Source organism: Pyrgilauda ruficollis, unplaced genomic scaffold (assembly GCF_017590135.1).
Source record: "Pyrgilauda ruficollis isolate IOZ18807 unplaced genomic scaffold, ASM1759013v1 scaffold45, whole genome shotgun sequence".
Classification (NCBI taxonomy): Eukaryota; Metazoa; Chordata; class Aves; order Passeriformes; family Passeridae; genus Pyrgilauda; species Pyrgilauda ruficollis.
The window spans coordinates 1,248,269-1,275,834 of NW_024526044.1; the positions used below are offsets into that span (position 1 = coordinate 1,248,269).

Below are 27,566 nucleotides of genomic sequence, written 5' to 3' on the forward strand. Positions count from 1 at the left end.
TGATTTTCCTTTCAACAGCCAAATTTCTGGAAGAGAGTTTGTATCCAAATGCAAACTTAATTAGCCCTCTCTGACATTACACCTCACTGGATTAGATCTTTCATGCCTCCCATTCCAAAACACCCGTCGAGATAAGAAGTTACCCTTTTTGAAAATGCAGCCTTGGAAGACCTTTAACTCCCCTAACTAAATTCTGATCGTGCTGTTTTCCCAAAGCACCATGTACAGCATTGTCTCCGCACTGCAGCTTGAAAGGAACAATTCCCTGCGGATGCAGGTGCCCGCAGCCAGGAATATCTGCTCTGGGATGCTTTGGCAGGGGTAGCACAGCATGGGCCATGAGGCAAGGGTACATACATGTATGTATAAAATGTGCATGGCTGTGGATGAGCTGCACACAGGCAGGGGCAGGCAGGAAGCACCACTGCTGGATAATGAGCCCGAGCTGCTCCAGGGAGTGAGAATGAGCAATGAGCATCTCTGCTGGAAGCAAAATCAGGAACTTGGGTGAGCTTTGCTACTTAGACAACAAATCACTGGGTGTGCTGGAGGGTTCATTTTTCATTGGGAAACACCAGTGAAACGAGTACTTTGCTGCTTATCTCTTTATTGCTTATCAGTGCTTCTTTGCCCTTCATTTCTTGGAAAAGGCATGGTGCTTAAATGGGTTGAAGGGTGGATGCTGTGAAAGAGCTAAGCCACCTCTTTAATCCCAGAGGCTTCATCAAGGGTTCATTTTGCTCTCTGGGAAAATCTCTGCTTTCCCAGACCACTCTCCTCCCTCTCTCCACCATCCATCTAGGTTGCTTTGTCTGTATCTGAAGTCATGCTTGCCATCCTTTGAAGAGGTAGTCTCCTCTAAAAAATCAATAGTTAACATTGTCTTTAAATAGTCTGACATTTACCTTTACTGCAGTTTTCATTTCTTTCTGGGATTGCTCAGACATTTGTATTACCCGTGTACATTCCTTATTTCTCTGCCTGTAGCCACGGACCAGGAGCTTTGTAGGGATGGCAATCCTGGTGGGGTAACTCCCCGCCACAAATAAGGAGACTTTTGCAAGATAATTAAGAGGACTGGAGCTTGCTAATAGAAGCCTCTTTAATTTATGGAAGGCATCAACTGAGAATAATTACAAGCAAAAGGGTATCGTAAATCCCTGAAGAAAATACATGCTGAATGCAGTTTTCCCAACAAGCAAATTTGAATGCTAGCCCAAAGGTCAAAATAAAAGACTGTGAGCTTTAACCTCCTGAGCCATCCACCTTTCCTTTGGCTCTTGTCAGGAACTTGTCTGGGGCTTCATGTAGAAATCTGCCTGTTCAGAGCAGGGCCATTTGCAATCTGGGAAAGTTAAGCAAATTAGCAGAATTATTAGGTAAGAGGCAATTCTCCACAGCCTGCAAAGCAACTGCTTGTTAAATTAGCTCACACGGGAGAATTGCACTAATGGAATGATGGTTGCAGTGTTTGCAGAGGGAAGACTGTGCAGGCATTTCCTTTGAAATAACGCTGCTGTACTCCAGCTAAAGAATAAAAAAGGAGAGTTTGTGCACATTCCCTTGGCAGGCTCCCTGCACAAATATACTGTGGAAGATGCCTTTGTCTTTTAAACACGTTTCTTCTACTCAGTTCCTTCTGCAACAATAATAATAAAACTAATAAAGAAGAAAAACCCAACCCCCTCAAACTATCTACTTCTAAAAATAGGGAGGGTTGCAGGAGAACTGGTGCCATCATACCCCTGGAAGCAGGTGGCTCATTGCTCCCTGTCCCCTCTGGGACTTACAAGGACACCTGGGGTTTTGCAGCCTTGCTGTCCTGGGAAGACTGTGGGAATGTGGCTTTCGGCAGCAGAAACAGAGTTCCCCAAGAAGTCAAGGAGAGGGTGGCTCACCCATGGTTTCTGATCTGTCAGTCTCATTTTTATATACTCTTTGGTTATTGATTTGGTATTTTTATACCTTATATAGTGCACTTAGTACAGGAAAAAATGGATTCACCAAGTAAATGTGCTTTATTAGCAGGTCTCTTATGGAAAATTATGTCAGTTTTCCATTTAAAAGATGCATCAGATTAATTCACTCATGAATCAATCTGTCTATGTTGAAAATCTACTCACACCCCACATTAAATTGTCCAGTGACTCTGCAGGCTGGAGATCACAATGGAAGTTTTTAAATTATGAAAAGGTATTATTGTGAAGTTTTTTAGCACTTCTAAGACAGCAGGGAATGAAATGCTCATCCCCAAAATGAAGTGAGGATGTTACACCAGGCTTAGCTCCAGCTTCCCTAGCAGATGAATCTGTATCAGTTAAAGTCATTTGGTGGTTTTTTTCTTCTTTTTTTTCTTTCTTTCTTTTCCTGCTTCTTTCTGTGACCGATGGATGTCCCAGCTCAAAGGGCTGTCCCAGGTTTTGTCCTTCACAGGCTTTTTTTGGCTCACAGGGCCATGATCCTCACCGTGGAAAGATGGATTACACCTGTACTTTCCAGGTGATCCACAAAAGGGGGATAGAAATTAATTCCTTTCCCTGTGCTGAACAGAAGCTGCAGCATCATTCATTATTTGTTCATAAGTGAGTGCTGCACGGGGCCACCTCTTACTCCTGCCAGGATATCAGCTCATGGCTGGACACTGGAATATTTGGGAAACAGTTTCAAACCTCTCCCTCTCTCATTCTTTCCCCACTCCTGTCCCTCTATGCAGGAGAAAGTAGAAATCATGTCAGGCATTGCATAAAATAATTTATAGGATGGGAGGGCAGAAAGAGCTGGAGGCAGATTTTATCAGAGATGCTGAGAGATGTGAAGTAACTATCCCACATGGAATTGGAAAAGAAACCCTTGGTGCTGAGTTTCTTCAAGAGAAAGGCTGCCCATGCTCTGCCCCATCACTCAGTTACTCAACTCCTTGTAGCCCCCCTGTAGCAGATGCTGCTTCTCCTCAGCCCCATCTCTGTGGTGCAATCCCACCTTTCAGCCCCGGGGCTACATGTAGCATCTCAGTGTTTATTTTTGGTGTAGTAGAATAAAAGACAAGTGCTTAGAGCCAGCTCAGATCCCTGGGTGCACATCAGTATCACACGCATAAAGGCAAGAGCAGTTGAACGTTGAAATAGGAAGTCTCTCTTGGAATCATTCAGGTTGGAAAAGACCCCTAAGATCATCAAGTCCAACCATTAAATCCATATCAAATCCAGTCAGGCCAATCACACAATATAATTGACATGGAGCATCGACAAGCTGTTTTCTGTTGTCCCTCTGCTTGCTGAATACCCCAAAATGAGGGATTTCATTCCTTCTGAGGGAAAGGAGGACGTATCCACACCCCAGGCTGGGTGCTACTACAGCTCAGCAGTGCTGCAGGAGCTGAGGTAATGCATGAGGCCGCCGGGCTGCTGTCTGGCCACGTCAGACACAAAGGGAAGGACGTCTGCTCCAACCTCAGCCAAAAAAGGACACGTGGACATGGTTCATCTCCTGGCTGCAAACAGCTCGGGCTGTGCAGGCGGCCGCCGTCGTGCAGCTCAGAGGGAAGGACGGTGAAGGAGCAGCCCACATGTAGGAGCTGAGGGATCCTTCCTCTGCTCTCGCTTGGGTGTGCAGGAGATCCCATCATCCAGCCCTTTGTTCCTTTGGAAAACATGTGCAGCACATCCCGCTGTTTGTGTTTAATCCAAACTAATGTCCTACGGCTATGATAAGCGTGATTATGGCAGTCATTTTTAATTAGGGGTTGTGTCAATGTATTGACATTTTTATCGCTTTTGGGGGAAGTAGAGGATATTTTCCTGCAGGTGAACTCCTGTCTTCATGGTTCCCTATCCCTCCAGCTGCACTGCTTGCTTATTAAAAAATGCAATGTTATTAAGCCCATTCTCTGTGCAAGTTAATTAAGCAACTTACACAACACCAAATCCAAGGAATGCAGAATTCAAATTCCCTCCATCCTATGGCAAGATTTATAATCTTATCCTGAGTGCAACATTTATCATTAACAAAAGCCCTGGCAGGATCCAGGAAACAGAGTGATGAAGAGAATGCATTCAGTGTCTTGCTGGGAAGTGGAGTTAGACAGGAATGGCTCAAGCCACTCATTGCCTGCAGTGATGAACACCCTGCAGAAGATATTGTTCACACAGAAAGAAAAGGGAAGGCAGATCATTACATTTATTGGTCATTGCTTTTCAAGAGTCAATAAAGACCTACTGGAAAAGACATGGTTAGTAGCAGGAATATATCTTTTTTGTCTATCTCAAAAATACCTTCGGCTCAATGGCTTTATATAACACCAATGGAAGATCTGACTTCTGCCTGATATGTCAGGATGAATCTTCCTCCTGGGTGATGGTCCTGGTGTAGATAGTGCTCACATTGTACAGTTTTTAATGTCTTTAACCATCTTTAGCTTTGTATCCTGATTGCCCCTTCAGGCTATATGTCAATGCCATCTGGGAGGAAAAGAAGAGACTTCTGCTCACTCGCCGCTGTAACGCAGATCTCTTGACTAAAACTGTGCTTCCATCACTTAACAAACTGTCAGCACAGAACAATTATCTGCCTGTTGGCTTGCTTGTCCTTTCTTTTCTCCCCTCTCAGAAAAAAAAATTTAAAAAATAACAGAAAAACAGGTGAAGGAAAAGGATTGCCAGAAAAAAACTCCATGGGCAGAATCCAGCTGATCTGATCACACCACCTGAGACACTTGGAAGATCAAAGGCAGAAGTGGGTCCCTTCTTTGCCACCTCCTCTTCCTATGCTTGACTGGTGAATGCTGTCAGGTCTTTGGGACAGAGAACGTGCCTGGTTTTGTCTGTCTTAAGTCCTGTACAAATATGGATATTAAAGTATTAGTGTATTTAGGCTGATGTGTTCAGCAGCTCTAGATTATGAATTGCTCCTCAAAATAACGTTTGCATTCGCCGACAAAGGTCTTTATTACAGAAGAGGGTCAAGCAAAAAGGATTATTCTTGCTAATTATTCGCTGTTATTTAATATTTGCACAAAAGGTTTGCAGGACTGAGTCCTCAGGATTGCCTTGTTTGAGAAGCTAATAGGGTTTCCAGGAAACCAGCAGTGTCTGGTGAGCCATCAGAGCAGCCTCTTAGTGGATATGGGAAACAATTAGATTTGATGTAGTTAAGGTTGGTTGGCTAAAGGTTTCTAATGACTTAGCCAGGACCTGATCCTGGGATTTTCAAAGTCAGTGGTAAGACTTCCACTCAGAGCTGTGCTTTATGGGAAATCAACTGACGCAGATCCAATTTTCAGACCATGGATGGGTTCAGGAGCTGGGCAGCTCCTGGCTGCAAAGGGCAGACATCACCGAGCTCCAAACCCTGCTGTTGCCTCAGGAAGGATTTGGGAGTGAGCAGGGCTGAAACACAAATTGGTGGGAAGGATACTTACAATGTTTTGGCCTATGCCTTACGTTTGTTCCTACACATTATCAGTCCCTAGAGAGCTCCCCTGAAGTCTACCTGCTGCCTTCTTCTTGGGCCTCATATTTCCTTGACTAGACCATAATGGCTGTATTGTTATAGAAATTCCATGCTAAGTGAACTGAATTTCTTGTTCCATAAAGACATAATTAGGCAATAAAAACACAGCCAGAAATCTTCAAGCATGGGTGCCTGAAGGTGGGATCCACATTTAGGCATTTAAATGCATGGCCCAACTTTTGGGATCCCTGTGTATTCATACCTTTTCTTGCTTCCAGAGAGCTGGAAGCTTCCCTGCTATTCAAGGTGGCTTTGGGGGTACCAAACTTCTTTAAGGAAAAAAAAAATTCATTTACCTTCCCTGGTTTTATTCAAGTTGCAATGCCTCCAGCTTCCCCATTTGACATTTTTTAGTAACTTAATTATCATTACCAAGGAAGAATGTTAATCATGGTGTTGTTTAAATTGGATGCAGCTCTGGGGAACAAGAGAAAATAACCCAGATTGTGGGAGCAGGCGGGAGGAGCATGGTATTTTGGAAACCCAGGCCACAACCTGCTGGAAGCATCTGTTTCTACTCAACCTTTTCCTCTAGAGTCCCAACATCATTCACAGCCCAGACTGCCAGCAATCAGGGACTTGCGCTGAGGATTTCCCTTCCCCTGTGCTTTCATCCCAAGGATGTTCAGGAATCTCAGGACTGGCAGTGACAGCTTTGAGGTGGTTTGCCTGGACAGTCAATTGTGCCTCAGCAGATGCCTTTGCTTGATGCTTCTGAGATGGGAATTAGAAATTGGGATTGAGTAGTGCACACAAACCAGCACGGATAATTACAAAGCAATTAATCATCCAGGACAGATAATGTGTCAAGAGGTGACTCAGAGTCACAGAGGTGGTGGCCACTTGGCTGTTTTGCCAAGGGCAGAGTGTGCTCTGAGGCTTCGACTGGAAAGCAACAAGCACCCTCACTACCCACAGCTGCAAACTTCTTTTCCTCTATTTGCAGGCAAAAACATCAACAAATGCATTTTGCATTCCCTGCAATCTTCTATCAGGCCAGGCCAAAGCCCTTTGGGGTGCATTGTTGGGTGCTTAGAAAGATGCTGCAGCTGTGAAGAGAAATAAATTTAAAAAATAGAACCTGTAATTTCTTTTACCCGTTCCTAAGAAATCGCTTGGTGGCAAGAAGGAAAATATGCCTGATCTGACTGAAGTATATGGGAAAAAAACCCACATGTAGACTTCAGTAGGATATCGACATGGATGTTTAGGCACTGTTAAAGTGCAGAAAAATGAGCCAGCAGGATCGAGTAAACACTATTTTCCTTTTAGCTGAGGAAAGGCAGTCCTGCAGTAACATTGCTCCTCATGTCTTTGCCTTTTAAATACCCAGTGACATAAATATTAGATGCATGTTAAGCCTCAGATCCATCAAACGACTCCTTATCTTGAAGCACATGAATACTCTTGGTCCTAGTAGGAACACTTAAATGGTACCTAAAGGACCACGGATGTGAAATGAAGTCAACCTAATTTCTAGCGTGTGAAAAGAGACAAATCTCTGCACACTCTCATGCCAGGGGTTAACTTGGGCCAGGTGTTGTTAAGAAGTAAAGACATGAATAATCTCCCATCAGACTTTTGCATCCAAATGGCTCATTAAAGCTGCAATATTCATAGCTCGTGAGAGTCCTATAGATTTACGATGGCTGGGAAAGGATGACGCCCAGCTTACTTTCCCACCAATCATTATTACACGGGAAAGTGAGCGATTTTCTTTAACTCCATTAGCATAACATTAGTGCTTATAAGGACCAGACTGGAGTAGAAACTTTATAAGTCCTTTAGGTCAACAAAGTCAAACAGAGGACTCTTTTTTTTAGGAGCACAGCTTATATCTCATTAACAAAAAAACCCATTGTTGGCTAGTGCAGACCGTGGATATTTGCAGTTTGGGCAGTGAGGAAGCAGTTGGTATTCCCAACCCCTTCCCAGCTCTGGCAGCCCTCTAACAGCTGATTTCTCCACTAGAGCTGTTGAAGGAGCATCTCGACGCATGGTACAAAACACAAGGAGGGAACTTCAGATTAAAACCTTTATTCTTCCCTGCAGCAGATGAAACACTGAGGCACGGGGCTCCTGGGTGGGCATGAGCAAACACATATGAAAATGCACGGCATTTGCAGTGGGAACACACTGGGTTACAGCTGAGATCAATGGAGGAGGGTGATAGGGATTATCAATCTTGAGTGGTCTCCCTTAGGCAGAATTGACTGGCAACCACATAATGACTCAGGCTCAGCCCACCAGTTTAGAGCCCGAGTGATAGATCTGTAGATGCCAATCATCATCATTTCCTTATCAGCAGTGTTCAAGTGGCCATTTGTCTTCTACCCGAGCCGCCCTGGTCGGGTTCAAGTTTTTCATCCTCCAAGGTGCGTCTGAGAGATCAATGCACAGCTACAGCTGGTTGAAGGGGACCAAATCCATTGAAGAGGTGATTTGGTTCCATTTTACCAGCTTTAGCAAAGCATTTGGCCTCATGGGCTGTGGCAGCAGAGAAGAGAATTCCTCGGGGTCTTTTCTTTCCCAGCTGCCTGGACCTCTTCTGAACTTGCTGCCTGATGCCGCACTGGTTCAAATGGCTTCACTTTCAGGCAGTCAGGATTTATTTAAGCTTCTTAGAGGCTACAGCTGAAGAGTGGGTCTGAATTAAAGAGGCAGGTTGAACAGCAGTGGAATAGTCTGCAGCAGTAACCATCAGCCTGAAGCGTTTTTAAACTTGATATTTGGCTCTGTCTGTTTTGAGAGCCACGTTGCTATTACAGTGTGACATAAGTAAATGTTAAGCTACTGTTTTAATCCAGATGCTTTAATTATCACCTCCTGCCTCCTTTCCTTTCAGTGTTTTATGGTGTGCTGTCCTCCTCCATGCCCTGTTTTGGTGTCTGAAGTGACACCTAACACGCAGCAGCACGGATGTCGTCTGCTACAACCAGCCCAGCCCACAGCCAAGGAACTCAGGCTGCAGAACTCTTCTCCCCTCAGGGCTCTCCTTGAAAAATGGGAGGGAAAAGGCTGGAACACCTGAAATCTTTTTTTAGAGGTTAGCAAACTTTGCTTCCCTACTGTGAAGCCTCCTGTGTTTTCTCATCTGGCATTAAAATCAGCATTTTCAGGAGGTTTAAGGCCTGTTCAAGCAATGGTTGTTATTTGTCATCACCAGAAACCAACAGCAAAGTGATGGAAAGGAAACAAAAGGGAGGAATGAAAGAAAAAAGAAAAAAGAAAAAAAAGCTTTTCTTTTTTGCAATCTGATAATCTGGCAATTTGTCCCCAAATGGGGAAAGCAAGTCCCTGCTCCACCACTGCTGTCCAAGTCACTCCTGTGATGGTTCACATCTCAGCACTGGGGTGTTGATTTCTCCTGGAGAGCCCTGCAGCACGAACACCCCACTGCTAAAAATAACCCAGTAAATCAAATTTAAAAATCACAGCAGCTCCGATCATTTCTGCAGTGGGAGCCAATAAAGTGAGGCCTTTCCTTCTTAACCCGGAGCCACGCGCAGATATTGCACATTGCCATGTGCATAACCTATTTAAAGAATTTATATGCGTCATAAGGCAAAGGTGACTTTTCCCCCCTCTCCCTCGCAGCCCACCATGCTGCAAGATGATACCAGGGAAAAGCACCTGTGCTTGGAACCTCTGCACGCAGAAATATTGCAAGTGGGCCAGCATTTCTTCTCCTGAAGAATTACAGGCTTCGCATTGTCACGGTAAGCACTGCAGATCACTTAACTGCCCAAACCCGTTACTCTAAGCTGCCTATAAATAAATGGAGAGAGAGATGGAGAGAGAAAGGGAGAGAGAATAGCCTTTTAAAAAGAGCTCTACAATTAATTTAATCAAGTTATCTGTAGGTACCTTTTCAAGAGACAATCAAGCCAAGGAACTAAATGGAAACTTAGGCAGTGAAGACCTGGAAGTATTAAATTCATCCTTTGCTAACTTACAGGAGGCAAAGGAAAGTAATTATTTGCTGGTGATTTCCCACAGGTGGAGGTGCCATTAGTGACCAAGGCTGTACAGAGCTAAGTCCTGATGGGCACATGGATTTTGGGATAGAGTGCATCAAACTGCCTGAGCATCACACCTCAAACACAGTCTGCTCCCCAGGTATGTGGGCACTGTCCCAGCCCTGTTGATCTGGGGTCAGTCCTCTGAAAGCAGCACTGTGGGAGAGAGATGTGGGGTTACACTGAGCATCTTCTGCTGGGGACCAGAGTTGTCCCCACTCCCCCTTGCTTTGCTTTGGGGAGTGCCTTGGAACATATTTGAAATCAATGTGAGTCAGCGTGGATGTTCTATAACATTTTGTTTAAATTCTCTGCAATGAGTTATGGGTAAGGTTTTCCTTTTTAGAAAATTAGGTTTTCTCTTCTGGATGCCATTAATCAAAACTAATGATGTCTCTCTGGTGGTGAGGCTTTCCCAGCAGCTGAGAAAGAGCAGCCCACATTATAAAGCTGGAGAGGGCTGCAACCCACGGGGACTTGTAGCCTGCCAGCAGGGAGGGCCCAGGTCTCTGCCAGCCCAGGCACAGCCAGGCTGGGCTCTGGAGCTGTACCAGCCCCCCTAACAAGATGGATTACAGATGTGGTCAGAGCTCTGAGCTGTGCTGAAGTCCCAGATCTCTCTAGTGAGCCAGTGCCCATTTCCAAATGCCTTTGGGCCCCCTCCACTATGAAATAGGAGAGATTCAACAGGCAAGATCTGGCAGCAGAGTTTGCCAATCCTAAGAGCCAGGCAGGGATCAGTGCTGCTCTCCCTTCCTGCCTGTGCCCATGTTGCAAGTGCAGCCTGTGACAGCACCCCAAACCAGGCCCAAAACCTCAACCCCCCAACACCAGCACGGTCAGGTTTGCGTCCAAAGCAAAGCCAGGTCTCATCATCTCCTCATGAAACTGGGTCTTGCATTGGAAAGGTGTGGAAGGAGCAGGTGCTGGTGCCTCCCTGCACATGGCCCTGCTCCTGGCCCTGCCATCCTGAGCTGGGCAAAGCCTACAGGAGCTGTGGGATGGCACTGGAGAGCCATGGGCACGTGGAGTGAGAGCCAGGGGCTAGAGGTGAATCCAAGCCAAAATAGCAGCACAAACACGTGCCTGGCTTGTCCCGCTCTGGTGACCCTTACATGGCACCTGTGCCTGGCTGCTGGCTCTGCTGTCCATGATTATATCCAGGAAAATGGGCAAAAGCCCCCAGTGATGTGGCAAGAAGGATCAGTAGTACCCAACACGAGAATCTCCTCTATTGCAGATCTTTCCACTTCAGCCTCAATATTCTAATAAAGACGTGTTATAGACAGTACAGAAAAGGCAAAGAATTTATCAGCATTTGTCGATATTCCTAATGAAGCAGAAGATTCAACATGCAATAGAATTAGCCTACAACAAACCCTTGCATGGGGCCCATCCTTCTGAGTCCAGAAATCTCCTGCCTATTCCAGTCCAATACACTTTTGAGAAATGAGCAGCCCTCCAAGCCATTATCATTATAAGCTAAAAGGCCAAATGAGACAAAGTACTGTTGCTCTTCATCTGAATAAACAAATCATTTTTAGATCAAATGCATGAACAATTTATCATTCTAAAATCCAATCAAAAGGAAAAAAACAACAATACAGAACATTGATTTCCTACAGCTTTATCTTAATGAAGTGCACATTCCCTTTGTAATTAGCTTTGGAAGGTTTCTTTTCCCCCCTTTCCCAAAGCTAATGTGTTATTTGATTTCCATCCAAACATTACTAAATTGGAGGAAATTTCCTCAAAATGAAGTGGCTTTTGATAATACAGGAAAATGTCTACTCTCTCACATCGCTATTTTTTCCCCCAAACAGACATACTTATACTGCAGATGATTCAACTTTATTGCATGGTGTCTTTGCGAGGATGTTTAAATCAATGCCACAGTTGCAGGATTCTGCCCAATGTGCCATTTGTAAACCAGAAAATACAAGCTTGCTGCTTTTATCCTTTTCCTTACAGACATCAAATATTAATTGAACTTATATTATTACAGGGAAAAAGTAGACTGTGTTTTATTAACATTTCTAAAATTAAAGATGTTCAACCCAAAAAGTAGACTCCAGACAAGGCTCAAGAGCCTTCTGCTTGGATTTTATTTGACTTAATTAAAAAGCATTCAGTTCCTTTGTGCACTAAGGCAGTTGCTGACATTGCAGTAGCCACTCAGTCTTTCAAACCAAAACTATTACCTGAACTTAATAAAGTGTCTATTTAATTTATACACCCTCATGAACTCACCTGTCTCCAACAGACACAACATGGCCCTTGCTAATGAGCAGCGAACGCAGCAACTTGACAGCAAACTCACCAGCACCCCGGGGTAACTCAACTGCCCCAAAACTTCATTTCCATCTCCTTTAATCTGCCTTCTCCACCATGACTGCTGTTATCCAATATCCCTGAGCCAGCGATCCCTGAGCATTGCTGGAAATGCCCCTTGCCAGGCCACCTCTCCCTTCCTCTCCTAAATATCTCCTTTAAGTCTTCTCCTCTTTAAACGGTGCTGACCAGAGGACTGTTGCTTTCACCCTGCTTCAAGGAGTACTTGCTGAAATGAAATGTCTAATTTGATGGTCTGGTTTTATTTGGGTGTATTGCCAAGGTACATGGCAATATCTATGACAGGGAATAAAGTCCCATACCCTACAGTATCACCTTATTTCTTCATTATAAAGACCATCTAAGGTCTTTATAACTTTATCTCTTTCTTAACCCAAATTTTGGTCCTAGGCCTCCTCTAAAAACAACAGTCAAGCAGGACCTGCTCTGTTCTGACAATGCAGAGCATCATTTCCTGGAGGGAGCTGGCTCCATGTGGGATCAAGAGGGTCCCTCCAAAGCTCTTTTCCTGAAGCACAAGACTCTGAGCAGGACTCTGGGAGCTGCACCTCCTGAAACTGGCTGTGGAAATAGTTGTGGCGTTGGATTTTTTTGTTTTGCTACTCACACTCTCAAAAGAGAACAAAGCCGTTCCCTAATACAGTTTGTGCGTTTTATGGACCTAACAATTAAACAGGTTTTAAAACATGTGCTGACTGCATAATCCCATACAGGGGAGTGCACTCAGCGTTTTTAAACAGCAACTGATAGGAGATACCACTTAATAGTACAAAACACCAGCAGTCCCGTTAAAATCAATAGAAAATTAGATTCTATGAAAATGCAATACGTGTCCAATTAGTTATAATTGGAGCAAATGGTGATGCAGATAAACTCCTGGAGGCAGAGGGATTTGTCCGGAACGCTCCCCGCCGGCCGCGGGCACGGCGCAGGATGGGCCCTGGCGGGCTGTGCCATGCCCTGGGCAGGAGGGATGAGCCACCTCACACAGGAATTTTAACTCTTGTCTAATTATGGAGCTGCTCCGAGCCGGCAGGACGGCTCTGGTGCACCACTGTGCCTGGTGAAAAACAATCGGCTGTCACGCGGAAACCTCCCTGTTGGACTTGACAAATTATGCCAGCAAACCTGTTTAAGAACTAAAACATCCTTGGACACGGTGACAGGCAGAGAAAGATGCTGTGTTATTTATTTATTTGCCCATCAGAGTTTAAGAATTGTGGCTTAGTCCCACCAATGCTCTTTTTCCCCCCCTGCCTGACTGTTGTTATATCAGTTTAAACTCCTTCCCACCAATTATTTCTCAGGCTTCTTTCAACTCCTAAAAACTCAGCTGCATGGCAAAACGGGAACTAGGTTATGCAATTCTAACGCTTTATTTTTAACATCTTTGGTGCAACATATTGCCCTCCTCTTTGTTTCATCTTATGACTAAAGAAAAAGAGCGAAGATCCCCTATTGCAGCGGCGCAAAGGGACATCCCCAACCAAACATCTCCCCAACCCTTCCTGCCCTCACACTGGATGAAAACACATCACTTGCAGTACAACAATTATTAATTTGCAGCATTTTTTTAATATAAACACTAGAAAGTAACAGTTATTTTACCAAAACTATTGGCTCAGAGCTAAGCAGTAATAACTTTCTGCAGGGTTCATATTTTCTTATTTTATATTAGTTATTCAAATTATTCAAAGACTTATGAGCACAAAGAGAAACAAAAACCCTCATGTTCACCAAGACCTGAAACCTTTTTTGCATTACTGGACACAGTTACTTACACTGTTAAGGGAACTGTCTCTCAAGAAAGGGAAAAAAAAAGAAGTGGCAGCTTTTATTTGTTACGCTGACTCAGCCGAATGGTGGAACAAGAAACATTAAGCCCCAATCCATAACTTTTGTGGCCGCTCAAAGGACGTATTCTTCCTCGACACTGATAAAAGTTTAATATGTAGTTGCCCAGGTTTTTAATAAACTTGTCAACAAAAGAGCAAGGCAAATTGATGGGGACCTTCCCAGGAATAAATTCAGTTTCAAATAGGCTAAATGAGCGTGGAGGACAGGGAGGGGACGGTGCACGGGTGACTTTTGCTGGGCTTTGCAAAAATGGCACAATAGATTTTAGCGGGTGCATCTTATTGTCTCAAAGACAAGGCTTTAGGACAAAGCTGGCTTAATTTAAAGAAGGCAAAGTGGTGCAGCACAGCTCTGACACCGTGAGTGACAGAAGGGGCAAAGCCTGGACATAAATACCCACCTCACCCTGCCTGCACATTCCAGTCCCCATCCCACAGCAGACCTGCCCAGGGGCAAGCTGCCGTGTTGCTCCATGATTTTATCCCCAATTTCCCACTGCACACATTTCAGGACATCCCTTTCAGGTATCACCTGCACAGCCACCTCCTCTGTTTGGCCAAGCCTTCCCTGCTCCCTGCTCCATCATTGCCCTTCAAATACTCAAGGCTGAGCTTAATTCAAGCACAACACAGTCCTTTTCCTCTGCTCTTTCAGAAATTGTTTCACTTTCCTGCATCCATAGCTACAAGCACCCCTCACTTTTAGGGACCAGTTTACCCTCCATCCCTGTGCCATGAGCTCCAGGCAGTGCCCACCTCCTGTCAGGTTGGGAGTGAATTGACTGCATGAGATTCATTACTTTCTGCTAGCTTCAATCAAGTTGGTGTCTTAAATTATTAAGACTTGGGGTTTTTTTTGTTAATTTGTTTACCCAAAGTAAACACAAATATTAAATCAGAACTTCCAATAGTCACGCTGCCAGGAAATTAACAAGCAAATTAACCCGCAGCCTCCCGGAAGGGAACACCAGTCTTTTCATCTCAGCAGCTCCTTGTGACACTTTGCTTCAAGTGTCACCATCTCCCTCCTGACACCTTCCTTTGCACCAAACAGCTTGAAAAGCCAAAAGCCAAGTCCTGTCTCCAATGCCAGGTCACAGCTCAGATTGGAAGCGCTCTCCCGGCCGTTGCGGTGAACTTTATTCTCGATTGCTCTTAGGTCACTGGATTCCTGCTCCTGTGGCTTTATCCGACTCCCCAAATGCCAGGGTTGACTTGCCTATGTAAGGTCTTTGCAGGGATGGCTCCTGTCCTTACAGCTGCTGGGTGACTTCTGCGGTTGGTGGTCACGAGTCCCACGCCTCCTGGCTGCCCAGATGCCACCTAATCCTGTCCCCCCAGAAGGGCAGCTGAGAATGAGCACTATTTATAGCAGTTGTTCCCCAGTTCCCCCAGGCTCATCAGTCTGCCCAGGGCTTTTTTAGATAGCGGCACAGGTCCCAGCACAGGCCATATCTGGGCATGGTGAGGCATTTACAGGCACGGCTCTGTGCTTCAGGAGAAAAAAAAAGGAAAAAGAAAAAAAAGGAAAACCCTGCATCTGTTGGAGATGTCAGTCACCTGCTTCCCTTGAACCTCCTGAGCACCACCAGCAACTGTTCCAACTGCCAAAACCTTTGACTGTCAAATCCTGCTTTAGTCAAGACATATCTGTGTCTGAAAGCCTTCCCCTTGCACACAAGGGGGTCATCCACCAGCGCTGCTCCTCCGTACAGAATGCTCTGGAAAAATACAGACTGACCCAGGGATGCTCAGCGGTGCTGCTTACACAGTGCAAGCAAAAACACCTCAACAGCATCACGGGGTGCTGCAGTGGTCAGGAGACAGCAGCCCACAGGGACACTGCTCCACCTGTGGGTGCCCACCGAGGTGCTCAGAGCTGGGCATGTACAGCTGGTTAAGCCTGGCATAGCCCAACCTGCCTGGTGCTGGCAGAGTCACCCAGCACGCAGGATCACACTGGTGACCAGCAGGCAGGCCTGCAGTGCTGGAGCACCCCATGGACCCCATCACCCTCATCCTGCTGGGATACCCCCAGCCATGCACGGCTCCATGGACTCATAGTTGAGGTCCAGCCTCCATACCTCACACCTTGCACCTGTTCCAAGGTGTGGCGAACGCAGATGAGTGTTTGCATGACAGCACGAGGGCAGAGGGGCACAGTCCAGCCAGGCTGTGCCATCTCCCCAAATACACACTGGGCAGAACTGTGCAGGCCAATGCCAACCAAACCAGGACAATCTTGGCCTCACATCACTGCCTCCACCTGCCTTGGCCACCTCCACCTTCTACCTCACAGTGCAAACACAGCTTCAACAACTCCTCAGCAAGAACCTACTTTGCCTCAGAGGGAAACCGAGGCAGGCAAGCTACACAACTTGTCTGCAACCCCAGCGAGCCAGCAGTGGAGTCTGTGTTCTCTCTTGGCTCCCATCCTTGGAGCGCTGGGCTGCTCTCAGCGTGACCCCCCGCATCCCAGTGGGAAGGCAGCTCTCAGCATCGCTGTCCGCTTGGCTGAGGTCAAGAGCAACTTCAGCACCACGCGGCAAACATTTAACCCAGCATCTTCTCTGGGAGGCACCCGCCAGTGCGGCACTGAAATCAGCCCTGGGCTTTCCGGGGAGGGATCCGAGCTGAGGAGCGAGGATATTTCTCTTGCTAGGAACACGCCACCCCCTCGCCCACAGTCACTGCTAAGTGCAAGATGTGGTGAAAGTCTTTAAAAATAGATATATTCCCAAGCAATTCATGCCGCTTGCATCTGGCAGGGCAAACCTAGCATGGAAGCTCTTTCTTACTGACTAAAAAGGATTGTTAGCAGCTCGAGGCTCGTGCAACCTTGACTCTTTCCTCTTCTCTTCAGGGCCTTCTCTTGTTCTTGGCCTAAACCAGTCCTGGGAAACACAGGGGAAGCCCTGCCCAGCTAGGCTGGTGTCAAAGGCAGGCAAAGATACTGCAGTGCAGTGCTGATCTCTTCTGCAATCGGACGTGCAGACTAGCCCGAGTGCTGAGTCAGCACAATTTCTTTTTTGATTGGTTGATCTGAGTAACATATTTTCAATGTATGCTAAAGGGGCAGCAATTAATACCTTTTCCCCCTTTCCCCACTTTCCCAAACCACTTCGAATAGAATGCACAAATCTCACCCCCAAAGTCACACTCTGGTCCTAAATATTCTGAGGCTCTTTCATTTTTAATTTAGGGCATTAAAAAAAAAAATTTGCAATCTAAGCGATGCTCACTTTGATCGACTTGTGCTGCTGCAGCTAAAATATCTGTCCTGCAGGTCAATCTAATCATGCTTAATAGCAGTTTATTCTTCAACGCAACATTTTTCACGTTGGGTCGACAGTTTTAAATGAGATTGCTGATGCACCCCTTTACTAATGCTTTTACCAGGGCCAGCACATCCCTTGAAATACTTGTGCAATAAAATGCTTTATTGCTCTTGATGAATGCACTATTAAACTTGAATTGCAAACATCCCCCCCTTTAAAAAAAAAAAAAATAGAGGGTGCTAGTATTTATGGGACCACCTGTCTTCCAACATTAAGTAATAGTAACAAGTGTAATAATGGATCATCAATGCAACAGACACGCAAAAGTACAGAAAAAAGAAAAACCCGCCAGGGAAAACCGCATGGCACAAATTTGTCCCTGTGCTCTCATGTGCACGTGCGAAATATCCATCTTATACCTGCCGGTAGTTCCGCTTACATGCGGGGAATTCATCTCCAGAACGGCTGGATTTTGTGAGGCATAGAATAGAAAAATTTAACTAATTTGGTCCACCGGATTTATGGCTTTTACAATTCTCAGAGCTCCTGTTTCTGTGCCTGGCACTGCACAGTCCTCGGCTCGCAGGATGGATGGGCGCACCTGAGCATCCCAGCGCTGCGGGTCCAGCACGAGTGCTCCTCATATCACACCCACCACGGCTCTCAAGGCCAGGAGCTGCTCACCAATTTATAGAGAGCTTAAGAGAAGTGGATTTAATTTAGCTGTAAAATAGAGCGGGCCCAGTGCAATGTAACGGCCGCAGTTTTAATCCAAAGAGGTGTAAAAGGGATAAAGAGCTGCCATGGAGCAGAAGAATGGCACCAAGTGGTTGGTGAAGGCCTGCAGCCATCACCTGCTTCCACTGGTGTCAACAGCAAGGCTACCATGGCTTGCGGGGGGCCACATACAATCCATTTCATTTTTAACATCATCCAAGCCCAGGTGACACAGTCCATGCCAAAGCTTCCCCTGCCATCTCCGCTGCCATGCTGCGAGACAGCGCTCAGAATTATACCTTTGAAAATATTTACATAAAAAATAAATCTGAGCACTTAGCGACTTCCTAAAGTTAGCAATTCCATGTGATTAACAAGCGTATTAATTCAGAGAGGCGGGGGGAAGGAGATAAAAATTGCATTACAAATGCAGGTATCTGCTGTAAATCAAACCATGAACACCTTGCAAGAGCAACATGCATTGGCACAGGGGTTTTAGTATAACCTGTGCTGAGAATGGGAAGAAAACAGAGAGGGGAGGAAGAAAAAAGAAAATTAAAAAAAAAAAAAAGAAAAGAAAAGAAAATAGAAAAAAAAAAAAAGAAAAAAAAGGAAAAAAGAAAAAAATTTAAAAAGGCAGGAGAAGGGAAATGAGAAGGAGTGGGACAAAGGGTCAGCAAAGAAAGGAGGAGAATTTCATATATAAATTATATATTAGATGTAATGTTATGTTATATTCAGAATGGTGAGAATTGTCCTCATTTTTCATCCAGAGACTCAAGGTAACATTGCTGATTTACAAAGGAGCAGAACTGCAGTCCTGCACGGAACCAGTGCCGTCCTGTCCGGGTTCAGCTCGTTTCCCAGCATCCACCAGTTTCATATTTAAGTCTGACCCCAAAATGGGGCTGGACACCCACAGGACCAACCCTTGTGGGGTCATGGGGGCCAAGGATTGTCCCCAGGCAGGGTGGCTGCTGGTGGGGCTGAGCCCAGGGGTTGCTGCATCCCTGCAGTCGGGTCCTGAGGGACTGCGCCGCAGCCAGCCAGGAACACCCTGGCTTTCCAGGGCCCTGCACAACCAGAGCATCTGAAAAAGCCAACAGGATAATGTGCACACCAGCCATCCTCCAGTGCAAACCCAGCCTTCCCAAAGCCACCTGGCAGAAAAAGCAAAGGCTCCTCCTCTGTTGGGAAGGGGCTCAGCACTGCCCACGCCTCCATCAGCCATGGGTTTTAATCTAAACAACAACAACAACAACAACAACAAAAAGCACCTCAATAAACCCCACAAATCCTACAGGTAGGAAATCTCCCCAATAGCCCAACCTGCCTTTTCTCACCCACTACTCACGAGCACCTGCTTGAGTTTGATCCCCTTTGGCATACCTGGAACAAGTGATGGCGGCGCTCACTGGAATAGAGAGGGATAAAGACTCCCCAAAATCCAAACTCAGAGCCTCGACTGTTCCCATGCCTGGGGGAGGATGCTGCCATGGGAAAGACTTGATTAACCTCTGCATGACATGTCCTGGCACCACACCTACCAAACGATGCCTGACGAGCCCGTGAGTAAGGCAAAGATGGGGTTGTGATTGCAAGGAAATCACTCAAAAGCAAAATGATGCCCTCAGCGGCCCCACAGAGATGGAAACTGGAGTTTGGGAAACTGGGAAGTGGCTTTTGGAGGAGTTCAGCTTTGCACATCCTTGCAACTTCACAGAAACATGAGGAAATTTGGGGGTGAAAGCTTTAAACCCTCGGATGTGACTCCCGCCTAGGCAGAACATTAAATGTGTCTTTAAACTAAATTTCTTTTATCTTGCCACATTATGGTAAGATCCTGTAAACATCGCCAACTATTTTACACTGGAAAATGTTACAAAGGAAAAGGCTTCCAGAATTAGGATCTAATTTTCTTATTTAAGACCCCTATATTCAGGGCACTCCTCTGGCTTTAGCTGTGATCCGCTGACTCGACGGCTCACCACACTGACAAGGAAGGTGTCCTCCTCACCAGTTTTAAGCACAAAAAGTTTTAATGTGGGGAAGATTCAAAAAGCGGAATTTGCACACTAATTTAAAGCTAAAACACTGCACACCCGAGTCACAACTGTTGTCTCCTTTTCCTCTCTCTTCTTCTTCCCCCACCATCCACCTCCTTTTGTTGTTCCTAGATTTAAAGATCAGCCAGCTTTGTTTGCTATCCAGCCTTATTTTTGGGGTAAAAGGGGTCGATGGAGAAGCAGGAGAAGGGAGGGATTGGCCTGCATCCCTGTTAAAACCCAGGAGCGGACAGCCAGCTTTCCTCTGGCATCGCCTTTCAAAGCCCATGCCGCAGTCAGCATATTGAATATTTAATGTCCTGATGAGCATTTCCACCTGCTGACACAGGCAAAGTGACAGAACAATACATGCGCTGGAACAAGATCATCAATTGACTCCCCAGTCAGTCTGCCGGGTCAGGCAGTTAAAAAAAATAATAATATAAAATAATCTGTCTGTCTTTCTCCCCCGCCTTGCCCGGGGTCACACATTGCTCCTCTGAGAAGGATTCCCACCTGAAATACATACTTCTTTACATTCCATAGCTTGCCAGGTTCATATGGGCATATAAAGAAGTATGTCTCTCAAGCAGGTAGTTTCAATATGCGCATTTATATGGTCACAGGAGGAAAAATAACGCTGATTTACAATTTACATCCTGAGAGTGAGTTACGGCTCAGTTCAAACCAGCAGACTTTCCTCCTGCCCAGCCCATGTGCAGACACACACACACCCCAGCTCCCTATCCTTGCCCGTAATGCTGGGCTGAGCTCTCGGCAGATGATGGATTTTGGGTCCTGGGAAGGGGAACTGCATAATTCACTGGACACAAAGCAGCAGAGGTCCAGTGGCTGCCCTAGCAGGGGCTCTTTGAAACATAAACGGCACAGAGTAAAAGCCAGCCTCCCACTCCACCTAAAAAGTAGGTGTTTCATTCTATATCATAAACTTCCAGCATTTAAAAAAGACAAAAATGTGGTTTAGAGGAAAGCCTTTGCTGTACACGCATATGGGTTTCATTCCAGACAAAGCCATGTGGGAGAAAGTTAAATATCTATCAATTCCCAATTGCCTCCATCCTACAATTTGGAAACAAAAAGCCAATTTGTTTTCAGAAAGCCAAGAATCGAATGGCAAGCTACTGATTTACAAACCACCACCGGGAAGGACTGCTCCTTTCGCCAGAGTAAGAGAACTCATCAGCCCCAGACACGCGATTGCTTTATCAGTAAGTAGAGATTAAAGCATAGGAAGAAGAAAGCATCTTACCTAGTGAATCCAATGATTTTTCCTCTGCTGGTCACTGGGAGCGAGACACTACCCCCACAGATAAGCAACCCCCAAAAGACAGCACACGCCTTTCAGCACGTTCAGGGCATTAAAAATAATAAAAAAAATAATTAAAAATTGCTTCTAATAACTCATCCGGTTGAGCTCCACGCCAGCTAAGGGGCTTTGGGAAGACCTGCAGACATAAAAGGCAGCCAAGGCGAGGTGCTGGGAGCTCGGGCCAAAGCCTTGCCGAGTTCTCCCCGCATCCCCCGTGGGCTGCGCGCCCCGGCCGGCACCGCGCTGCGCCCCGTGGGGCTCGGTCCCGCACGCAGCCCTGCCCCTGCCTCTGCCCCTCTCCCTCGCCTCCCTCGCAGCCGTGCTGAGCTTTAAAGCTCCCTGAACAATGTGGGCCGAGTGGCAGGGCTGCGCTGGCCGCCCGGGCTGAATGGGAGACTATAATGGGCAGGATTTAGGCAGGAGCGCGGCGGAGGTCACGGCGGGCGCTGCCTGCTCGCTCAGCAGGGCGGGCACGGTGCCTCCTCACCTGCGCCGATCGATACCAATTTACAGGCAAATGTGCAATGGCTGCCTCCGTGTTAATGAATTTTACCGTTCCTCACAGTCTTCTAATGAACCCTTTAAAGAGGGTTTAAGTAAACTTAGCAAGTGGCAAACTAAGCGCTTTGGAATACCTAATTGCATCGATGCGTCTCGCTGCTTTTTAAAATATCACTGCCGGCTGGGGAGCAAATATTTCCCTGCGCCCCATCGACTTCCAGTAGCACTGAAAAGCAAAGGCCACACAGAGTCCGGGTGTAAATCCGCTGTGCTCAGCCCCAAACCCCAAAAATCGCTTCACACCCCTCATGCAACACCAGCACATGCCTTGGTCTTGACTCTGTGCAGCTTCCCCTTCATTCCATCAGTTTGTTGGCCCTTTTAACCACCATCATTTGTCTCATTTAAAGGCAAATTTCAACCTTTAGTTTGGATTAAGGGGAAGAGAGATGGAGCTGTGGCACTGGTGTAATGCATGACTGCAGTGTATTAAAGCAAAGGGAGAGCTGAAGAGTATAAAGGAAAGTCTGAGTAATTCAGATTTTTAAAAAAACCAACCAAACAACAAAAACAAAGTGTTGGTGGTGGGGTGTTGCACAGCCAAGCGCTCCATGGTATTGAATTTCCTTCAGACTGACAGCAGTAGGACAGCTACTGGCCTTCTTGGGCCGTTAAACATCTGCACCTTGTACCCAATTTGATTTCCTCAAATGCATTTGACATGGGCTGTCCTAAACAGTCCCCAACTTCTGCAGACCAGCGGGACAGCAGCTGCCAGCCATCTAAAGCGAGCCCTGTGGAGGAGCTTTAAAAAAAATGACCTTATAAATCCTTACTAGAACTGAAGACAATGACACGACCACGGCAGCAGAGTTCATCGCGGCGACTGAAATTTTCTTTGAGGTTCTGGGTGCAATCTTATGCTTTCCAGGGTTGTGCCATTTGGTGGAGGAGCAGACAAATGGCCGTGATGGTGCCTTTAATGTAACACCAGAGGCACCCTGTGGATCCCATCCTCCAGCTACCACCAGGAGTAGAGTGGTGGTGGATGAACATCAGCCACTATCCTCAACCCACTTGGGCTCGCTGAGCTCCTACGCTTGCTCTTGACAGAAAAACATGCGCAATAAAACTGTGGCTGTTCTGGAGAGAAAAATGGATGGAGACCTGGATCATGCAGAGGCCAAGGGGCAAATAAAAGGGGAGGGAAGAGCCTGAGGTATTGCCTGAAGGTGAAAGGGGAAGGAGAGGGGTGAGAGGGATGGAAAGCAACATGCTGTATATTATATCCCTGCTCTGCCCAGGGCTCAAGGTGCTGCTCAGGTCCAAGTGTCAAAGTCAAAATGAAGCTGTGTAGCACAAACCTTTGGGGACTTTGTATCCAGCCCCTGTGTAGGGCTGGGCACCAGAGAAGGGAGATGCCAGCAGGGCCGAGGTGGAGGCAGGTGCTCGTCCCAGCACAGCCCATGGCAGAGAGACTGGGCTCAGACCTTGGGAGCCACAGACACAACCATCTGCTCGAGAGGAACCCAGCAATTAAACTGACAGCACAAATCACGGATTTCTGCCTATACAATTACACAGAGCACACTCCCTCAGGCACAGGCACACATATACCTGTATCCACACTCCCCACACAGCCTGGAGATGGGCTGTGTCTGGGTCATACATTACACCTGCTTGTATATAGCATTTATATACCTATGCATAAAGATGCATATAAAATATCCGTATGCATGCTGTAAAACATACCTAAATCTGCATGAGTGTGTGTGTGCACCACAGGATCCACCTCACCAAACTGGTGTCTATATATCCATGTGATAAGTACCACCACTATCATATAAAATATAATGACCACAGTCAACTCTGAGTTGCAGAAGCAATAACAGTCAATTGATGCTACACTTCATGTAACCTGAATTCCAAACCCTTGCAGGGAAACCTAACTTCTCCTCCTCCCCATATTCCCTTTCTGATCGTCCACAAACCATGCGCCTGCAATTAATACTCATTTATCGGCATTTTAACAGTTAATCACTACAGCATTGAGATCACTGCAAGTTAGGCTAAGTTTAACCACCTCTCACCCTTTTGCTCTGCCTCATATCAGCTTATAGCACTAGTTTGTTGCAAATAAATAAATAAAACCCCAATCCCCCCAGGTGTCATTAGCCAGGCTGTGTCTGAATTAGGCATTTAAAGGCCGGTTTAACCTTGCAGAACGGTTGCATGTCAAAGTTCTAACATTTCAGTTCAGATTATTCTAGTGCACTGCTTGCTCTGCAGTTTGTTAGTTTTTGGTTTTTTGTTTTTCCCTTTTTTTTTTTTTTTTTTTTTTTAAATGCGGAGTATGCCACAGCAGAACAAAAAAAAAGAGGGGGGTGAGGTTTCCTAAGCGATCCACAGATTAAACACACACCCAGCAAATCCCCACACAGGCACACACACACACATACATTTGTGTATGCAGAAGCCCACATTTAAGTCCCCGGGTAAGTTGGATTGGCAGGTAAGTCCTGCATTGGCCAGGAAAAGTGTTTAAACCAAGCTGAGCTGGTAGCGGTTAAAGGCAAGACAGGGAGCAGAAGAGAGGGGAAAAAAAAAAAGAAGACATACCAGTTAGGAGCTTCTGTTGCAGCAGAGGACTCACCAGAGCACTAGCTGAAAGCTGAATCAGCTTTCGAGAGTTAGGGATGCATAGAGGAGGGTCATGGAATCACAAGGTAATAATGCGCTTCATGCTGCAGCCGTCAGCCTTCTCCTTATAGCCAATCTCTAATGCAGGAAGGGAACAGAGAGCAGGCCCAGGGATGGGATTAGTCCTCACTTGGAGAGAAAAAAAAAAAAAAAAATTAAAGGTAATTCTTCACAAATTAATAAAACAATAAAGGCTCCTCATTGTCACCCCCCCGGGGGTCAGCCCGGGCTGGGGGTCAGGCTGCGGGGGGATGCACAGGGCTGCGGGGGGCTGGCGGAGGGAGGGGGCAGCTCTGGTCAGGACGCGAGTCCACCTTTCCAGTGCTTATATACCCAACGAAGCATCCCAAACACGCACCCCCGGGCGCGCGGCCCCTGCTCCTGCTCTTCCCTCCCTGACCATATTTAGTCAACCACGGCAAAAAATAGCCCGTCAGCTGGAGCCTGCCGAGCAGGGCTTGGAGTTCAATCGCTCCTCGCAGCCCATTGACTACTGGTCCTGCAGGGTCCTGACTCTGCCTTTTTTTTCCCCTCTGCTATTTTTAGCTAGGCCAAATAAAGAGGGAGCTCATCTTACTACTCTGTGCCGGCCCGAGGTTTCGCGGGGCCCTGGCTATGTTTGGTAAGTGCCAGCGTTGAGAGACACAGAGCGGAGACCTTGTCCATGCTGGAAAACCTTAGGCTGTCTCCCGCTTTGGTTCTTTTCTTCTACTTTCTTTTCTTTCATTTGTATTTCTTCCTCTGTGCTAGAAAGGTTTCCAGGTGAGAAGGTGGGGAAGAAGCTCAAAAGATCCCGATTTTCACCTTACAGAAGGAAGAAGTGCTTTTCAAAAACCTCATGCTGAGACCAAGTCCTTCACCACAATGTCCTGGGCAGCCCATTGTCTGGCCACGTCTGTCCTCTTGTGTCTCCAAAGGTGCTGAAGGCTGGGAAGGTGTTGGAGTTTTTCTGCCCTACACGGAGAGCACTGGGGACCCTCATTTCCAGGCAGGGAAACCCTCCTGTCGGGGTGGCTAATGCGGATCACCAGCACAGTGGTGTCTCCTGGGTTATGAGGCCACAGGATCTTTCCAACCTCCAAAGTTTCATCCAGTGGTACAGCAGGGAGGGGAGATTTTGGCAGTGCAGGCACTGCCCTTGGCTTGCGCCCAGAGAAGCAGGCGAACATCTCTAGAAACTTGAGTTACACCTAGCTTGAAAGTGAAGATGTCCAGGGCCCTGGGGAGGTCACCTGTAGATAGCAGATAAATGATGACAGACGTGGCAATGTCTGCACTCAGACAACCTGTCCTGCTTGCTTGCAGCACACCCCCATTCTGGAGCACCTCCCCAGTCCCATGTCCCTCCCTGTCAAGCTCTCTGCAGGCCTCTACACCTCACTGAGGCTCTCCAGAAGGACCAGGACATCTCAGACCCCAAGGGCACCTCACGCTGCTGATAGACCGGTGCTGTGGGTGGGCTTTAGGGGATCAGGGCTGGAGGGACCAGACCTGGCAAGGGATGCATGTGTGGTGGTGACTGGATGTGGATCTGGGTCAGGAAGTTTGCATGAGCCTGGTGAGGTGCCCAGCACCCTCTGCTCCTATCAGCAATCCATGGAAGTGGAGTGGCGTGTGACAGGGACAGCCACCCACAGACACCGAGCACTGTGACCCCAAAGGACACCCCCACTTAGGACATCCATGTGAGACCATCAGGCAACACTTGTCTGAGGCTGTTAGACTTGTTAGGAGCTGATAGCAAGATATCTAAGGATAGGAAATGCCTGCAGGAGCCACCCCATAGTGCTACAAGGTGGGAAGGGCCCCCAGGAGGTCCCAGAGGTGTGTCCCTCAGCTCCCAGAGGTCCCCAGCTCCGAGGACAATGCCAGAAATAGCCACTAGCAGTGACGTGTCTGCTCTCTGTCCTGGGCTGCTTTGGCTTTTTCTCTGCCTCAGCCTGAGCTCTGCTGGGAACCTGGATTCCCTCTGCTGCCCCCCACTCCAGGACAGGCTGTTCCACATCGTCAGTGTTCCAACAGCCCAGGACAGGCGTGTGGCAGCAAAACCACAAATTCTGGTGTCCTGTTGGTGCCAGAGCCATCTCTGCAGTGACCACAACACAGAGCAGCCCTCAGGGACCTCTGTCTGAGCCCAGGAACCAAACCTGCCACCCCTCATGGGACTGGCAGTGGGACAGAGACTGCAGGAGAGCCTCTCCCCCATCCCCACTCCTCTGCCCCAACATGGTCCTTGTGATCACCGCTGTCCCCTCTGCACCCCCAGCTCATTTTCCCATGGAGCAGCTGGGAATTTCTCCACAATGACATAAACCACTGTTGGGTTTTTCTCCTCCCTTTTTCCATTGTTGCAGGGATGTCCAAGCTGCTCCTCCCTGGACATCAGTCAGGACTGTCAGTTCTTTCCCAGCCCGTGCCCTTTCAATAGCTGAAGCCATGGAAGATCTTCTCCACCCTGACTCACCTCAGGATCACCCCAGGAAGGCCTTTACCCAAAGTACCAGCCCAGCCAGCGCAGGGGAACATTGTCTGGTACTCCTTGGGGAGCACTTGGGGATTTTGGGAACCCAAGTGCCAGGAGCAGCGGGTTCTCGTGCTGTTTTGGGGCACATCTGAAATCACAAAGTGCCCGGGGTGTGTGGCTGCCTGTGCCCCAGCAGGACCCTGCCCAGCCACAGGGGAGCTCCTGGGAACCACTCACTCTTACAGCACAGCCATGCCCTTCTTTGGATGGAGTGAGTTGTTATCACCTCCCTGACAGGTTCCCCGGGGTGGAGAATCCATCCTGACACCGAGATTTGTCAGGAACAGGAGCAAACTGTAAAGGGAGATGAACCAACAGCAAATCTCTGAGATGTGAATTAAGAGATTGTTTAAAACCCAGACTTGGGTTTTGCACACAGATTTCTTCACTAATTGCTTTTAAAAACACACTCACCCCTGAGCTCCTAATGGGACTAATATATCTGTGTTCTCTCCAAAGTACGTGGCATCTTTTTATCAGGACTTGGTTTGGGGCTTGTTCCATGGGCTGATAATGCTGGGAGTTTGGGATGCAGGGAGTGCTGGGAGAGATGGGGCCTGGATGTGCAACCACCACCGTCAGACAGGCTTTATATATATGTATATATATAATTTTTTATACATATATACACATATACCTAATAATATATTCATGTGTGCACATAATAATTCTGCACTAAAACTCCTCTAAACGAAGAAACCTGAGGAAGCTGCTCAGCAGTCTGTAAAACTGAGCC

At 46.9% G+C, this 27,566-nt stretch overlaps 1 long non-coding RNA gene across 1 annotated transcript; it reads right to left on the reverse strand.

Annotated features, from left to right (window-relative positions):
• Positions 1–1,091: 1,091 nt before the first annotated feature.
• LOC121359468 lies at positions 1,092–24,781 on the reverse strand. Its single transcript, XR_005956046.1, has 3 exons — positions 24,665–24,781; positions 24,226–24,435; positions 1,092–4,831 (listed from the first exon to the last, which is right to left on the reverse strand). It is a non-coding gene; the product is annotated as an uncharacterized LOC121359468 (long non-coding RNA).
• Positions 24,782–27,566: the final 2,785 nt, after the last annotated feature.